The sequence below is a fragment of the Gracilinanus agilis genome, chromosome 3 (assembly GCF_016433145.1).
Source record: "Gracilinanus agilis isolate LMUSP501 chromosome 3, AgileGrace, whole genome shotgun sequence".
NCBI lineage: Eukaryota > Metazoa > Chordata > Mammalia > Didelphimorphia > Didelphidae > Gracilinanus > Gracilinanus agilis.
The window spans coordinates 329,622,716-329,641,582 of NC_058132.1; the positions used below are offsets into that span (position 1 = coordinate 329,622,716).

General features: G+C 36.5%; 1 non-coding gene across 1 annotated transcript; it reads right to left on the reverse strand.

Annotated features, from left to right (window-relative positions):
• Nucleotides 1-358: 358 nt before the first annotated feature.
• LOC123243424 lies at nt 359-463 on the reverse strand. Its single transcript, XR_006505954.1, has one exon. It is a non-coding gene; the product is annotated as a U6 spliceosomal RNA (small nuclear RNA).
• Nucleotides 464-18,867: the final 18,404 nt, after the last annotated feature.

Sequence of the window (18,867 nt, forward strand, 5' to 3'; positions counted from 1 at the left end):
GTAGCGTCATGGAGGAGAGTAAAGTTTAGGAAGATTGAAAAGATAGGTAGGATGTGAAAAGTTTTATATGTTAAATACAGGGCATCATACATGATCCTGGAGGTAAAATGAAGCCACTGGAGTATATTAAGTAGAAGGAGGCATGGCCAAAATGATATTTTAGGAAAACAACTTTTGCAGTCGAGTAGAAAATTGCATAGGAGTGGGAAGAAAGGTGAGAGAGAGACCAATTAGAAGTCTTTTGCACCAGGCTAACCAAGAGGTCACAAAGGACATCAGGATGGTAACTATATAAGTAAAGAGAAATGACCAAAAATCTGCCTCTTGCCCCTTTTATCTCCCAGTTCTTCCAAATGAAGAAAATACAAAATGTTTCATGAATGTATATGTCATCCTCATGCAGGAACCAAGCCAATCTTCTCTTATACCAAATTTAGTATGGGTGCAACCAAAGCAAGTGCTCTTAATGATTTTTTAAAAGATATTGACAACGGCTCAGCTATAACATCTGCTAATTCTTTCAGTATCATTGAATCTACCCATAAAGAGTTTACTAATTAAATCAATTTGATGTTTTCATTGACCATTAGCCATTTGTGTTATGTCTATTATAAGCCAAAGATCATTCTTCTTGACAGATATAGAAGCAAAATATGAGTTAAGTTACAGTAGTTTTGTGATCTCAGTTCCATCTCTTGTTTTAGAATCCTAAATTTAAAGTTGGATGGGAACTTAATGGCTATCAAGTCCAAAATCTTTTCACAGATGCAGATACTGAGACCAGAAAAGTTAAGTCTTACTCAGGGTCAAGCAGATAAGAAATAGCAAAGTCAAGTTCAAAACTATCTTTTCTGATTGATGATGAACCTTTTCAGAGTTCTTTCTACCATGTCATGCTATTTCTTAAATTTCTAGAGATGATACAAATAATCGTCTCATCAACACCAAGAAGCAGTCTTATTTAAATTTTCCCAATATTTTATTTGAAAAAACCAAAAAAAACCCAACAACAATCTCTCTTTCTCTTCCTTCCCCACCTCTCTCTTTCCTTAGAAATCCTTGTCAGTTTTAGATCACTACAATGCTTAAGAGTCTTGATGTTGCTGGCCTTTGCCTTATTTGGGTTCGACCTCCATTAATTCCCCTACTTCCTTCCTCTGTCTGTGTCCTTAGAGTCTAAATTGGTTATTGAGTTCTATGTGTAGATACCAGAATTTATTTAGATTGTTCTCCCTTTCCTTCTTGCTGGAATTTCTTTTCTGTTGGTGCCTTCTGAATTATATTCTTCAAAGCTTCCTTCACTTCTGAATTGACTTCTCTATAGAATTTTAGACTGAAAAATCTATCTAATCATTTTCTGAACATTTTGAAATATCCTCTCCTCAAACCTAGGGTACATGTCAGAATTTTTCACCTTTGATCCCCTTCTCTATTCTAAATTCTAAGGCAGATTTGTAATGGCCCTCAAGATTCCTATTGATTCCTCTTCAGCATCCATTTCTTCTTCATCGGTCAGTGTAAGGTCCAGAAAAACACTACTTCCTCATTATTTTCTCCACTTTTTGAAGGATGAAGTGGTTCCCAGGTAAGCCAAGAATTTATTACCTACTCTGACTTTCAGACAGCAAGCTCTAGCAGATGTCCAGACAATTGAAAGCTTTCATCCTTTCTATATTCTGCCCCTATACCAGACTTGTTATCTGTTTGTTGAACTTATCAGCTTTCTCCTTATATCCAAGTAGTTTGTAGATTTGTACTTTCAGGACAATATCACTTCACTTTTCCTTGCATTCATCCTCACTCAAGTGCTCTCCATCATACTTCTCCCCTCTGGTTCCTAGATTTCTTGACACTAGCCTATCTTCTTAATATATAATATTTCTCTTGCCAGCCTCTTATCTATTTTGCTTCTATTGAATCAGTTATACTTTTTTGGAAGACTAAAAGTCAGAATGAACTGAAGCTGGTGATAAGTGCTAAGAACAACAAAAATGGACTTTTTAGCATATTTGAGAAGAGTAGGAAGATCAAAGAAGGATCATGACTTCTGGGGAATAAAGGGGCCATTATAAATGATAGAAAGAAGGCAGAATTATTCAATCTCTATTTTGTTTTTGTTTTTCCATACAAAAGAATTCTCTGGAAACTGGAAATTATGAGAAAATTGAAACTAGAGTTAAGTAAGGAAATAATAAATGAGCATGTAGGAGTCTTAGAATAGATCATTACCAGAAAAAAATGAACTACTTTCTAGAACTTGTGGATGTGTTTGCTGAAATTCTCTTTGTAATTTTTGAAAAATCATTAAGAATGGGAAAGGTGCTTTAAGACTATAGATGAGCAAATGTCTTAATTTTTTAAAAATCTTACCCTCTGTCTTGGAATCAGTACTATGTATCAATTCCAAGGCAGAAGAGTGCTAAGGGTTAGGCAATGGGGTTAAGTGACTTGCCCAGGGTCACATAGCTAGGAAGTGTCTGAGACCAAATCTCAATCCAAGGCCTTCCATCTCTTAGCCAGGCTCTCAATCCACTGAGTCACCTAGCTGCCCCCTGTCTTAATTTTTTAAAAAGAGTTATAAGGCTAGTACATTTGACTTTGATCCATTCAGAAACTCTAAAACGAGGTATTAAAGGGGTTGTTCATGAGCAGTTAGGTAAAGTAGTGATAATCACTGACAACTGACATTGGTTCGTGAATAACTCTTTCCAGAATGACTTCTTTTCCTTTTTCACTCTTGTTTTTGGAGGGGTTTTTTGGACATGCTTATTAAAACAATAAATTAAGGGAATGTCATAGTTGTATTATATCTGGATTTCATCTCACATTATTTGATGAAGACATAAATCCTATGGACTAGATGTAAAGAAGTAGACTTGATGGAATTAGACAGTTAGGTGGATTCAGACATGGTTGAATAGCCCAAGCAAAAAGAATAATGATTATTGGATTAAGCACAGTCTTCAAGAAATACCATAAACCTTGATACCTTTTCCATTATGTTAATTAAGATCATTTTGTACAAGCTCTTGCTTTACAGAAGAGGAAACTAAAGGCCAAACCAATTGTATTGGGGAATCACACATCAGGTAGGGAGTTGGACTAGATAACCACTAAAGTTTCTTCCATTTTCAAGATTCTGTGATTTTATTATTTTCCCCAAGTTCACAAAATGAATCAGGAAGAGACCTAGAGCTAGATTCTGCTATGTTCTGATTCCAGGTTGGAGGCATTTCCCTTCACCTTGCACTATTTTTATGTAAAATCAGATGAGCAATTATGTAGGGTAGTGATAATCACCAAGAACAGGCATTTGTTCATCATGAATAACTCAGGAATGATTTTTTTTCCTTTTTGGTTTTTCTTTTTCAGGAGATTTTTTGGACAGTTATTAAAATAATAGACCAGATCTAGTCTAAAATCACTAGTAAGAACATAACTTAATACAAGTGATCAATACAGGTCAGAAAGCCAAGTGGACCCAGGCTACCTGGTACAGAGGAAAGACATTAGTTCTGGAGTCAGAGAAACTTGAACCTGGGTTCAGCCTAAACATTTGCTATTTACTTTGTGTGACTGGCTAACTCAGTTAATTTCCTTGGGCCTTCATTTCTTCATCTGTGAAATAAAGGACTCAGAGTAAATGGCCTCTGATGTCCCTTCCAGCTCCAAATCTATAAATGACTCTATGAAGTTCTCCGTATTGTTCTCTCTTTGTAGCTAAACTAACAAAGACATTAGTGATACCAAATCATAGCAAGATAGTATTTCTATTTATTTTAAGAGATTGAACATTATCTTAATATTAGCTCACTTAATTAGGTAACAGCTTAGGCTTATGGGATTTACTACTAGCTTCAGTTATACTCTATGAACTATAGACAGAGACAAATACAAAAAGGGTTCAGAGGGAAAGTTACCTCTCTCCTAATAGCTAACATCAGTGATTCTACTTGTTCATGTCAGTACTTCAAACTGCTTGACTCCTTGGTGACTGGAATTTTGCTCAATTTCTGAAATAATTTTTCACTCCCTTCATTATTAAACTTCTTATCTTCTCTTTCTACCTGCCTTTTGATATCTAATTCATCCTTTCAGATTTAGAGAACTTATTGGTCTCCAGCATTTTTATATCGATAGAAAAATCTTTTTACAAACTGTTGCAAGTGATGATGAAAGTTATTACTAAGGTTTGAAGTTTTCATATTCATTGCTTCTCACAGCACAATAGTATTTCATTATATTAATGGACCCACAATTTATTTTGGGGCTATCAGATCCTTTTCTTTGCTACTATAACAAAAAGGCTGAATATTTTGGTGTTTATGGTATCCTTCCATCTTTGACTTCCTGGGCATCTGTTTCTAGCAATGAGATCCCTTAGTGAAAGGCTTTGAGCATTTTGATTATTTTTAAAGGATAATTTCAAGTTGCTTTCCAGAGCAGTTTGACCAATTCACATCTCTGTCAACAGTGTACTAATGTTCCAGTCCTTCCACAACACATCCAACATTGATTGTTTCCATCTTTGTCATCTTTGCCAATTTTCTGAGTATGGGATATGACCACAGAGCTATTTTGATGTGCATTTCTCTTATTACTAGTGATTTGGAGCAATCTTTCATATATATATTAGTAGTTTGTCATTCTTTTAGGAAGTTTTTTATATCCTTTGAGTATGTAACTATTAAGGAATGACTCATACCAAGAATCTTTTGTCAAGCAACTAGAGGAGTAGTAGGTAGGGAACTGGACTTGTAGTCCCAAAGACCTGAGTTTGAATCCTGCCTTACTAACTGTATGAACTGAATATGTTAGGTATCACCTTAACACCCAATCAGTATTTATTACCTCATATGTAAAAGGAATAATAATAGTACCTATTTAAGAAAGTTGAGTTATTTCTAGATATGTTTAGCCAATTGAATCCTCCCTTATAGCAATGTATAATTTACTTCTAATGCAGATGCTCAACTTTGGGGCAATAAAATCCTAACCCTTTATGATGACAGCTATAAAATAAAAAATGTTTAAAAAGAGTGATCTGAGGTATAAATATCTCATTTATAGGTACTGCCCTTATTGGAAAATTCCAACCTTGAGGGTTAGAAATGTGGGTGAAAATTGCCAATATTTTTAAAAATTAGTTTTTATTATTACCTAAATCTTTGAAATACTTACTCTAATAGAGGTGGGGTGGGGAGTGAAATTGGTAAGGATATCTTTTAATGGGAAAGTTTCTTATTTCCTGTCCTATAAAGTGAGGAGTTGATGCACCTCATTTGACTGCCTGGAGTTTTCTTTTATGTAGTCACATCTCCATCTGCTGGAAATTTGGGATTTTTACCCCTAAATGCTTTTGATGCTTGGTAGCATGGCATTGAGAAAATGCAACTGCCAGCATAAATGGCAAAGAAAATGTCTTCTTTTCATTTTTTTAAAAGAAAATTCTTTCTCCATTACCAAGGACTGATATCTTGACATGGTATGTACTTAGTAAAGGTCATTCTAAACAATAACATTCATTTAGTAAGTTTCATATTGGTCGTGCAAATGAGCCTGTGCCTACAGGTGCTCATCCTAGGACATGGCTCTGTACTCAGGTGAACACGATCGATGGCAGTGACTTGGAGAAATCAAGTACAAGAAGGTGAAAATTATCCAATAAAAATTAAAAATATTTGGGTGCAGCCTTATTTCAAAAAGTAGGCCAGTGGACCTGTGCTATTTTACATGGTTCACTTAACTAGCTCAGATAGGGAGAGGGATTGGACCTGGGATTTTATTGGTAGAGGGTTCTCCAAATTGAGAAAGCTCCCTCTATCGGGCAGATTGGCAAGTTCAATGCAATTTACAGTATTAAAGAGTTGCCTGGGCCAGAAAGAAGGAGGAAATTTTACCCACAGTCGTAGTCAGTATGTTTGTAAGGTACAAAATTGAGCTCAGATATTTCTGGCTCTGGGACTGGCTCTTTATCCACTACATCGCGCTGACACTACTACACAGCTAAGCATAACTAATTTCGACTCACTAAAGAGTTCTTATTTGCTCTGTAGAGTTTGCTCAGCCGAAAAGTCAAAAGCCTTGCTTGTCATGGGTCCTTCTAGAGAAAGGGGCGGGTAGGATTCCTCTTTGCCAGCTGTTGTTGTTTTAATTGAAAAGCATCCACTGGTCTGCAGTCTTAGAAGAGGAAAGAGGAAGAGACAGATCTGTGGCTGATAGAGAAGAAACCCAGTCAAAATGAGTCCTTTAAATATTTGATTTTCTTTTCAGTCTCTGGACGTGATTTTATTTGGAATTGCACTGAAAGGAGACAGCTTGTAAGTAACTGGAGAAAGTGTTTACTCAGTGAATTAGTTCAGGTTTCATTGTGCAGAGGATTAGAGCCTCCGCAGTGACTGAATCTCCATTTCAAGTTAGAGTGGCTCACTATTAGCTACCTCTGGGGCAGGACTAATTATCATAGGACTTAGGCCATTAAAGGCTTTAACTACCAGTGCTCTCTTCCAGGACTGGATTAACTGTTTGCCTAAAGCAAACTGGGGAGATAACCATCCTTCCTAATGGTCTGTTTTGATCTCCCTTCTCTTTCCTCCTTCCTTGACTGAGTCTTGTTGCTGGCTCAGTTACAATGAATCAGAATCGCGATTTTGAACTGTCAAACACTTTAGCATTCTTGCCACTAAGGCATCATTGCTAAGCATTGCTAAGAAGACATTTTCCTCTCTTGAGGAAGGGGGAAGGGAGAGGGGAGGGGAGGGGTATGGCGTTGGGGCAAGGAATTCATGAAGAAAATGCAGTGCCAAGAGAAGCTACGTCTTGAAATGAGAATGCCTCAGGGTGAGATGGACACTGATATCAAAGGATAGCTCCCTAGTGAGAGAGGCTGGAATTCATTCTCAAACTCTCCTTTCACAAGGCTCTAGGGATACAGCCCTTCTTTAATAACTAAGAAGCGCTGCTCCACCCCCACTCAGACCATATAGAATGGAAGCACCAAAAGCAGAAAAGAAACAAGTGAATATGAATGTTAAACTAATGATGATCATGCGAGAGACTATGGGTTAGTGTGGACAGAGTTGACTGACCCTGAAGCCAGGAAGAGTCTGGTTTGAGACCTGAGTTAAAGTCCCTTTTTTGATTCTACTGGCTTTGTGACCCTGGGCAAATCAAATAACTTCTCAGTGCTCTAGACAACTCTATAAAACTTTTAAGTTGAAGAGAAGCCACCTACCTGCTGCACTGGTAAAGAGAGGTTCCTACTCTAGGAGTTCCCTATGCCAGTGAACTCATAGGTCCAATGCCTAACTCCAATCCTTAAAAATTACAATAGAATAATGAAACATTAGATGCAGAAGGGATCTTGGAAGTTATTTATTTCAACTTACTAATTTTACAGATGCGGAAATGGAACTCTAGATGTGTTCAATAAACAAGTCAAGATCACATAGAGATGTGGTGGCAAAACCAAGAAGTAAACAGAGACTTCTAGTCCAAAGTCCTTTTTCATAACCCCATTATAATAACTTACATTTATATGGAGTTTACTGGATATCTCATTTGACCATCAATGTCACTTGATTGAGATAGGTAGTACTAAAGTTATTTCCATTTTATGGATGAGGCAAATGATATCCCAATTCATAAAGGGCATCATTGTGACTTAAATTCTGGTTTGTTCATCTTCTGCCTCCAAATTTAATGCTTTTTTCCATACCACCATGCCATTCTGATCCAGGAACCATGAGAAAGCCAATAGGCACTGGGCTTGTCAGGACTCTTGTCTCTTGTGCTATCAATTAGATTTATAACACTAAACTGAAACAACAGCTTTTTTTTTACTAGAAGACTTTCTAATACCTTTCCCCAAATTAAAAAAAAAAAAACAATTTTTCAGACCCTATAGCCATCTGTACTATTAGGGAAAAAAACACAATACAACATTTATTGAATTAAAAAATTCATTCGCAATTCTTAAATTTATTCACTAGAAGTCAGATTCTAAATGGACTACCTGCTTGTCACACTGGGCCCCATAGAACCAAATGAGGAGATAGAGAACTCAATGACCTGGTTCTTTGGACAAAGAAATTGTAAGCGTGGGAATGTTGAGACTCTTGATCAGTGTATCTGTGCTCCTACTGTAAAGCATGACAGATTCAAATATGCATGAATTCCTGAATCATTCTGATATAACGGAATATTTTGTCAATTTTGTTCATATGACAATATATACAAGCGATTGGGATTCAGAATTACCTGGACCTACTATTTGAGAGCCTTTCTTCAGCTCTCCCATTCAATTCTCATATGGCTGCAGGGAAAAAAGAGAGAGACAGTGACTGGGAAACAGAAAGACAGAGAGACAGAGAGAGACAGAGAGACAGCAGGAGGAGAAGGAAAAGGAAGAAAGATATGGGATACAAGTAAAAAGAATGAACTATACACATGAAATTTACATTCTAATAGGAAAGAGAAGTATATATATATGTACATATATACACATAAGCACATATATCATAAAGTTAAATAAAAATAAATGAATAAAATAAAAATATGCAAAATATTTAAATATAAAGTTGTTTGGGAATGAAGGTACTGGCACTTGGAGGAATCAAAACAACAACTGAAGAAAAGACAAATATAACAATTATAAAGTAGAATGCAAATGGGTTTAAATCCCCAGTGGAAAACAGAGAAAGATTATGGATTGAGATGAGAATCATAATATGCTATTTCATTCATTTGAAAAATATTCATTAAATACTTTCTCTGGGTTAAGCACTATATTAAGTGCTTCAGAAAGACAAAAAAAAATAATAAGTATGACAGGTTGGTCTAAACTTTACTGTGCTTCTGTCAAATCACAAAAAGCTGGAGTGGTAATGGTATCAGAAAAAATTGAATTCAAATTAGAAAGTTTTAAAGGAGACAAATGAAGAATATTATGTTAGGCTACAAAGCTCTATTCAAAATGAGTTTGTCACAGTGACTATAGTAATGTACATGAAAACAACACCCAAAGGCAGTTGATCCCTGATTACTAGTATTGACTAGTATCTTGAACATGGAAAAATGATGATGAAACAAACCTCTCTCCTCTCATTAGAGAGGTGGTAAACTACAAATGTGGAATGTGGGATATGTTCTCAAATGGGGTCATGATCATTGTCTCTCAATATGAGGTCAATGGAGGAACACATTAAAGAGATATTAATGAGGTATAGAAGCAAAAGGCAACAATAAAACTTAAAAATGTACATTTAAATATGCATGTACTTACTAATTATGCAGCAAAATTAAAAAAGGAAAGCTGCCATTTCTACAAGAAGAAATAGATGTGAAAATAATAGTGGAAGGTTTTTAGCATATTTGTATCAATAGATAGTAAATCAACTGAAATATAAATTAAAAAAAATCATAGAGCTTTAGATACTGTTCTCCAGCCCATCCTCCACTCAAATGTCAAATTGATCTTCCCAAGGAGCAGGTCTGACTATGTCAGCTCTACGTCCATATCTATATCAACTCCTTATCATCTCCATATCAAATATCAAGTTCTTTGGCATTCAAAGACCTTGTAACCTGCTACTGTTCCAATCTTCTAACACCTTATTTATCCCCACATATTCTGTGATCAAGGGATGTTCACCTCCTTTCAATTCCTTAAACAAGAAGATTCTCCATCCCTCAGATGTGAGCATTTTCTCTGGTTATCCCTCATACCTGGAATCCTCTCCCTTCCTCATGTCCACTTTCTGGTTTCCCTGACTTCTTGCAAGTCTCAGCTAAAATCTCATCTTCCAGTAGAAGACTTTCTTGCTCTCTTTTAATTCTAGTGCCTCCCAGGCTGCTCATTATCTCCAATTTATCCTGTCTTTATCTTATCTGTACATTGTTATTTCCTTATTGCTTCCCCCCCAATTAAACTGTGAGCTCCTTGAGCACCAGGACTGTTTTTTGTTGTTGTTGTTGTTGTTGTTGTTTTTCTTTGTATCCCTAGTGTTCAGCCCAGTGCACACTACATAGGAGGCACTTAATGAATGCTTACTGAGTGTTGACTGACTAATTGAATAAACAGATTATTATGGAGATAACTTAATGGAGCAAACAAAGTAAGAATCTTCTTTTCCAGGATTCATAGAATTTAACACAAAATTTCCTTGGTCTCAAAGAAGATAGAGGTTAACATAGAAAAAGAAATATTAACCAATGGATTTAGAGATAATAATAGAAAAAAGAGGAATAAATATTAACACAAAATAAAAGATAGAGTCAGACACTGTGGAAGTTTTTTTTTAATGGCCTATTAAATAAAGACAACAAAAGAAGAAATTATAAAATAATAATAGAGTATATCTAATAAAGGGATAGCACAGATACTAATTATCAGTATCTATGGGGTATCTAAGTATATAAATCTTGACTTGCAGGATTCTAGGGGTGAATTTCATTTGTTGGTTTGTAATAGACATTAAAAAAAATAAACTCTTACCTTCAGTCTTAGTTTAAACACTGTGTATTGGTTCCAAGGCAGAAGAAAGGTAAGAGCTAGGCAATGGAGATTAAGTTTTACACAGGGTCACACAGTTAGGAAGTGTCTGAGGCTAAATTTGAACCCAGGCTTGGTCCTCAAGGCCTATAATAGACATTTTAAATTTTTCCTATAGGTGAGTAATCCTTTCCCAAAACAAGTATTAATCTCCTCTGAATCTTAGCAAGTGTTTTTATCAGTTACTTTGATTAAAATATTCACTACCTATTTGTTAACCTTCTCATCTTTTGTCAGATAAACCTTGGACAACAGTCTGTCATTAGGCACATATGTGAAACCCTTCCAGTTCCAAAGAACCTGGCAATGATGGCTTTCTACAGCTTTATCTATTATCTAATAGCCCCTGATAACATCAGACCAGGACTTTCTTAGATAGGGATATTTATTTTGTAAAAAAATATTGTCAACAAAAAGAAGGATTATATTCTAAGCCATACAAAAAGTCAAATGAAAGAGAAAAGAATTACTTAAATAAATATTTAACCTGAAAGTTCCCTCCAATGAAGCAGATGGCATCCCATCCATGCCTGTCCATATACTGTAACCCTTATCCATGTTCTCCTACAGTAAAGCCACTGTACGGGGTCAGCCACTCAGTGTACAAGAGATCTTCCTTCTGACATTAATTCAAACTAAGATCAGGGTGCTGCAGGAATAAAGTAATAATAATAGCACAGTTTAAAGAAATATTGAGATTTTGTAAAGCCATTGGAATGCCTGAGAGAATCATTGACTCTCTAGGAGGGGTGATTCAATCAGGGAACCTGTTTGTAAGGTTATCAGGTAGTCCCAAGGATGTTAGATGCTCACAATCAGAAAAATGGAAATGCTAGAGTCCAGGTACCTCTCAGATTGCCCCACCTCTTGGTAGGGCTTTTCCCCTTAGTAACTATCCTATTATTCAAATTTCAAAAGAAGTTTAACTTCAAGAAGTCAAGAAACAGGGGGCAGCTAGGTGGCTCCGTGAATTGAGAAGCTGATTCAGAGATGGCAAGTCCTGGGTTCAAATTTGGCCTCGGACAATTCCTAGCTGTATGACCTGGGGCAAGTCACTTAACTCCCATTGCCTAGCCCTTACTTCTCTTCTGCCTTGGAACCAATACACAGTATTGATTCTAAGATGAAAGTTAAAGGGTTATAGGAAATAAAACCCCTTAATATGCAGATCTGAAGGGAAACATCACAAAGTCACAAAATCGTAGAACGTTACAATTGGAAGAAAGCTTAGCTAGAGGTCAGATAGTGATACCCCTATTTAACAGAGGAAACTGAGTCCTAGAAAAAAGGTAGTGACTAGGGTATGCTAATTAGTGACAAAGAACAAAACCAGGCTTAGAATCTGGTCCTCCTGATGCTGAATTCCCTCCCCCAAAACTGCTTCTTTTATCATTTTACCTTTTGCACACTTCATTTTGGTTTTGCCTATTCACAAAATATTACTCAGAAAAAGGAAAGGACTTGGTATTTTTGAAAAAGGATGAATGTTGTGAGATGCCATTTTGCAGAGGTTTTTGATACTGTAAAAACAACAACAACAAAAACCAAAAAGTCTATGTAAAGGGTTGAAAACCCAGAATAAAAACGAAGGAATGAATGTAGCCAGAACTGTCACTTATTTTTCAAAGGACCTGAATCAGCTCTGCTATCTCTTGGCTACATTTATGTCTAGGGAAGAGGGGTGACATTTCTACTTGCAATATGAAGTGAGAGAACCATGCTCCGAGGGGAACAGACCCTGGGCCCCTCCACCCTTTCCATAGTCAAAGCTATAGATGGATGACAAGGTATTTTCTGATTCTCACAATCTCTCAAACCTCTCCAAAATAGCAATTATGTACCAGAGATAAAGCAATTTCAACTGTTTCCCCAGTCAAGGATATCAAGAATCCAAACTAGTTTTAAAATCTAATAATTAATGACAGAAAAGGATAATTTCTGGTCCTTACATCATTATTCCTTCCCAACATTTACCATGTTACTTCACAGCAGAAATATCTGAAGAAATTATTTGCTTCTCCAACACCCCAGATAACAGAAATACAAGGGTAAACAAAGCAACCAAGAAAAAAAAAACAATATTCAGTAGGCCTCTGTATATGTTGATTTAATTGCTACTGATTCAGTTACTCAAAATTAAACATAGTGGGGAAATGGATTTAAATGAGGCAGAGTTGCATTAAGTAGTCAGATTCAATGTCTTTTCCAAAATCATCGAAGTCTAGTAACAGGAAAAAAATCAGGATGTCTTGTGATAACCTGGGATACAGTCAATGACTTTGCCTTCTTTGATGTCTGACCAAGCTCTAAGCACCACACAGCTCCTGCTTCAGCACCCTTTGTGACCACTGGAACAAATTTTTCTTAGACATTTATTTATTAAGCACTTACTATGTGTCAGGCACATACAAGTAGAAAGACCCTGGTCTGAAGGACTTTGAATTCATTTTTTTTAATCTTTACCTTCTGTTTTGGAATCAGTACTAAGTATTGGTTCCATGGCAATAGAATGGTAAGAGCTAGGCAATTAGGCATAAATGACTCACCCAAGATCACACAGCTAGGAGTGTCTGATTAGACCTCTCAACTCCAGATCTGAACCTCTATTAACTGAATCACCTGGCTGCCCCTATTGTTTTTTAAAAATAAGTTTTATTGAAGTCTTCTATTTTTTTATATTTTTATAATTATCCTCAGTATTCCTTCCAGGGAGTCATCCCATATGATAAATAGGATTTATTAAAGATGAAAAATGAAAGGAAAAAGATAAGGAGAGAATTGAGCAGAACTGATGAATATATTCTAAAAATGCAAAAACATATGAAATGTATAACAACTATAAATCTCCAGTATCCATGAATAGGTATGTTGGGGGTATCCTCTCCTGTCTTCTCATTCCAGTCATGTTTTATAAGGTAGTCTACAGTCTTAAAGAAGCATTCTCCTCTAATCCATACTTCTTTTCATCATTTACCTTGATAGTCTAGATCTTCTTTTTTTCCCCAAATGAACTCTATTATTATTTTATCAAACTCTAAAAAAATCCCTTTGGTAATTTGATTGGTATTGTAATAGATAATAATGTGATGGATATTATGATGCCGGTAGTAAAAGTGAGTCACCAGGAGCCTGGGAGCCTATAACGAAAGTAGCAGATTTGGAGCTGTCTGTGATGAGCAGTCTCAGCTGTGGTACCCAGTCAATCTCCACTGCTAGCTGTAGGCTCCTTTAAGGTGATGAGTGAGCAGCCCCTCCCTGCTGGAGTAACTGCCCTCCTATTGGGTGAGAGCAGAACTCAACAGGAAGTGGAGCTCAACTTCCTGGATACAATGGAGGGTTAGCCCTCTACTTCCTTTAAACTCAATTAATTGATATTCTCTCCTCTCCTCAGTCCTTTTAGTCCTGGTGGTGGTATAATAATTACAGGAACTCACTAATTCAGGCTAAGGGATTTATTTGAAAACTGTGAAGGGAAAACTGAGGTAAGAGGGTTTAGGGTCTTGAGAAGCTGGTGCTAGGGGCGAATGGTAAGTGTTGGCAAAGGACCTAGAAGGTAGGTCAGGCTGAAGGAAGCAGCCCTCAGCCAGAGATAATCTGACACTGCCCTGATGTTGTTAGATCTACTAGCTAAACAGATGTAGTTGTTAAGTTGGTTTAGGGGTGTCCCTATCCTAGGCTACTCTAAGCTAAAATCCTGCCCACGTTCCACTTCCCTTCAACCTCCCGGGGTTCCCAAGGGGAAGTCAGGGGTAGCCGGGTGTCTGGGTGAGGTCAAGGAAATCAGAACCCCTAGGTTGGGTTTGCAGGGGCTTAAATAGCCACAGAGCAACTGTCAGCTGGCATGTGGGTGGCACCTGCCAGGCCAGAGTTCCATTCTGCTAACTGACAGGATTGCCCAGGGTAATATTGCAAATGCAAGAAATCCTGCATTACAGTATAACAATAAAAGTTTAAATTAATTTTAGTAGTATTGTCAGTTTTTTTCATCTTCTTGCTTGCAGAAATTGTTGTTTGCCAGTGGAATTGTTGAATTTTAAAATTAAATATCTTGTAGTTAACAATGTAAGGTTGTTGTTGTCATTGGTTTTTGTTTTGTTTTTTTCCTTCATCCTAAGGACGATTTATGCATTCTTTTTTTTTTTTCAAACCCTTAACTTAGGTGTATTGTCTCATAGGTGGAAGAGTGGTAAGGGGCATTCTTTTGATTCATATTTTGTTTTCCGTCTTCAGAGGTTCTGGGAATTTGAAGGGCATTATTTCTTGCATTTTGGTATTTAGGTTTTTTTTCTTGTTAAGCTATCCTTTGAACCCTATTTAGTTGTCTCTATGCATTCTGTCTTCAAGATCAGTATTATTTTTTTGTATTGAGATCACGCTTCTTTTTAATTTAATACTTTTCCTTTACTTCTTCCAGATTGTTTTTCACTTCTTTGTATTTTAACTTTTAATATAATTGATTATGTTGTTTTCGTAATGTTGAACCAGCTTTGCTTTCCTGGTACTGTTGTGAGGAAGATTATTATTTAGTTGTTATGTAGGAGACTTAGCAGGAGGGGCTGGAGAATTCCACATGGAATGGGGAAGAAGGAAGTGGCTTGCTCTCTGAGAAGGACTCCATGGTGGTTGGGACAAGTAGTAACTGATTCCCTGGGAGACCTCAGAGCTAGTGGAGTTGCACCCTGATTCCCTGGGATCCTGGAGTGTGGTGAAGGTTGGAAGCAGAGGACATCTATCCTGCACAACAGCAATGAGTAGGGAGTGATCTGTGATCTGGTGGACAGCTTGCAGACTTCCTCTCCCTACTGGGCTGCTTTGGACCATCAGTTCTGGAGGAGTTGGTTCCTGGCATCCTGAAAACATCTCTGGACTCTACTATGAGGATCCCCACTCCAGTCCTGTTATTCTCTGGGCCCTGCCTGGCTTAGGTCTTAGTTTAGTGTAGATAAGTCCCTCCCTTGACCCTGTGATTTGCCCTTAGCTTGTAAGTATAGAATCCCTTATTCCCATCCTTTATTATTGTTTCCCTCAATTAAACTGTTATAAACCTTTGCCTTTTACTTGCTGGCCTCTATAGGCCTAGTCTTGATACTGCAGAGTGGCAGTTGGACCAACTGCCAACTGCCACTTCAGTTGCTGTCACCTCCTTAGTAGTTAAAGTTGGTCTCCCTACTTTATTTGGTCCTGTCCATCTGTCATTCCTGTCTCTCTCACCCCAGTGTGAACCCACAAATAATAATAGTTAACATCCCTGGTAACCCTCCATTACAGAACAGATCCTTTATGGGTCATACTGAATGATTTCTGAGACTTTATTTGATAAGGTTTTGTGTAAAATTTTGGAGTCAATAGTCATTAATGACATTGGCCTACATTTTTTTCTTCTTTTTTATGTTTCAATGGTTTATCAGTTAGGATTTTGATGGAAGTGTTTTCTTTCTTAATTTTGGAGAATAATTTCTGAAGTATGAGTACTAATAATTTTTTAAAATTTTGATAAATTTATCCTGTGAATTCATCAGGGTTAGGAGTTCTTTTATTTGGTTGTTCCTTTATAGCTAGTTCTATTTCTTTTTCTGTGATTGAGTTATTTAAGATCTCTATATGGTCTTCTGAAATTTGGAGTATTATATTTTTGAAGGTCTTTATTTCTTTTGTCTTCTCTGTTTTATTATGGTCTAACTACTTATTCTTTTTATTTCTTCTGATTTGTTATGATTTCTCCTTGCTCATTTGCTATTTTATTTGTTTTTCTCCATTCTTTTTTAATCAGATTAGCTAATGGTCTATTAATATTGTTAATCTTTTTGAAAAATAAGCTTTTAGTTTTATTTATCATTTCCATAATTTTTTGTTTCCAAAGAATCTGTTTCTCTTCTATTTTTAATAAGATTGTATTTATTTTCAAAATTTTTATGTTTGCTTTATAATTTTTAAAGACATATTTAGTTCATTAATCCTCTTTTTTATATTCTGTTAATGCATGTGTATAGAAATATAATTTTCCCCTGAGGACTGCTTTAGCAGCATTCCAGAAATCTTGGCATAGTTTTACCATTATCACTTTCTTTCACATAATTCTTAATTGTTTCTATTATATGTTCTTTGACCCTCTCATTATTCGGGAATTTTATGTCTTCATGTGGGTCTGTGTCTTTTGTTCATGGTCCCTGAATCAATGATTATTTTATTTGTGTTATGGTTTGTAAAGGATATATTAACTATTACCAACTTTTAACTCTTGTTTCCAATATCCTTGTCCCTAATAGGTGGTTAATTTTTTAAAGTTCATGTAATGCTGAGAAATATATATGCATTCATATGTATATAAATTTTTCAGTTTCTTTTAAAAGATTTTACAAATCTTTTAGCTTTAGAAAATACAACTCCATGGTAGACTTACCCACCATATCCCTGATTATGTGTACCTGACCATGGATTATACTCTCCTCCTTGCTACTTTCCTTTTCCTACTTCCTTCAAAATCATTCCTTTGCACCTATGCCCTCCTATCCCATCAGGTGTCAGTTGCCTCCAGAAATTCCAACATTTTACCTACTTACCTACCTACTTACCAAATAAGACATGTGATCGTTTCAAGCCCCAAATCCCCCAGATAATTTCAAACACAAGGTGTCATTTCCCTTCATAGAACTTCTCTCTATCCAAGATAGCATTTATCAGTGAAGCCTTCCTCCACTTCCAAAACTCTTTCCCATCCTTACAATTAATGTTCCTTCCCTCCTCCTTACTCCCTTTTCTGCAAGCTCTTCTTTTCCTGGGAGACCATGGGAGTCACATTCTTATCACTATCAGCCCTAGATTTTCCAGGTACATCTCACATCTTCCTTTACTGCTCCATCCACTCTCCTCATGCATCTTTCCATTTTGTAATAAAATCCCACAAAAACAATAACATTAATTCACCCATTTAAAGGGTGTCAAAAGGTTCTATCCATAACACCTCAGACTTACTTCTCCACTGTTACTTCCACTTGATTTGTACCTTCATTCATGACTCCTTGTGTACATTTAGAAAGAAAGCTCTTGTTAGTCTCTATGCAATCATAATATTTCTATTGTTGTCCTTGTTTCCTGAGTTCTGCATTTATCTATCCTTCTTGTGTTTCTATTGTCTGGGATGTGAAAGAAGCAAATAATGTCTTCAGGTCCAGTTTTCTTTCTAAGAATGTTTTAAATACTTCTTTATTTTTGAATATCTTTTTTTTGCACTTATGATTAAGGTCAGATTTTCAGAGTAGGTCACTTTGTGTGACATCCTGAGTTCCATTGCTTTTCACCACATAGAATTCCATTTCCTCCTGTGTTTTCATTAGGATACAGAATAGTCTTGAATTAGTCAAATTTCCGTTGTTTTGTTTTTGAACACCTTTTTCTAGATTGTTGGCAAAACTTGTTATTTATGAATTGAATTGTTAAATATAACTACTATACATCTTGGAGTTTGAGGTCTGGTTCATCTTTTTTCTAAAGGCAATCTATGATTGTTTTCAAATGATATTTCATTTTCTGTGAACTCATTTACTATATCTGAAGGCCATATTTCCATATTTCCTTTGGTTGTCACTGTTTTCCCTATTGACTTATCAGCTTATATTCAAGATGTTTGAATTTTCTTTGGAAATTTCAGTCTTTTTCCTCTTTTCCCCTCTATTGCTCACTTTATAACTCCTTCTCTGATGGTGGTTCCCATTGGGTCTGGATCCAAAATTCTTGGCTTCCTCCCATTCTGGGTAAATCTCTACCCCAAGTGACTTGTGGAGGTATAGAACTAGCCCCAGCAATCTGTTTGTTTCTTTCCCTCAGGGTTAATAGAGTGCCATACAGACCTTCCACTCATACACAGCAACCTGTTCAATTCCTTCTTTTACTCAGTTCTCTGACCTCTCAGTTCAGAGTGTCACCTTACAATTATCACTGCAGTTTGTTCTGATTTCTGTTGTTTGAAGTTTGGGTAACTGAGACTCCAAGAGAATGAAGGGGTTCAGATATAAAGTTGAGCCCTATTTCAAGTCTAGACATATGTTTTGCCTCTTCCCCTGTGTTTCTTAAATCTCCTGAGGAATGTTGTTGTTGTTGTTGTTTTCAGTACACACAAAAAGTTACCTCATATATGAACACAAAGGGGTAAGCCTCTAAGCTAGATCTCCACTGCACTGGAAAGAGGGAGGATGAAATGCAAAGTGGGAGTACATTCTGTTATAATCCCATGAGTTGGGTTCTTGAACCTGGTTGGGAAACCTTGATGACAGTTGTAGTGTGGATGGTGAGGGAATAGATGATAAATGAGCTCAAGA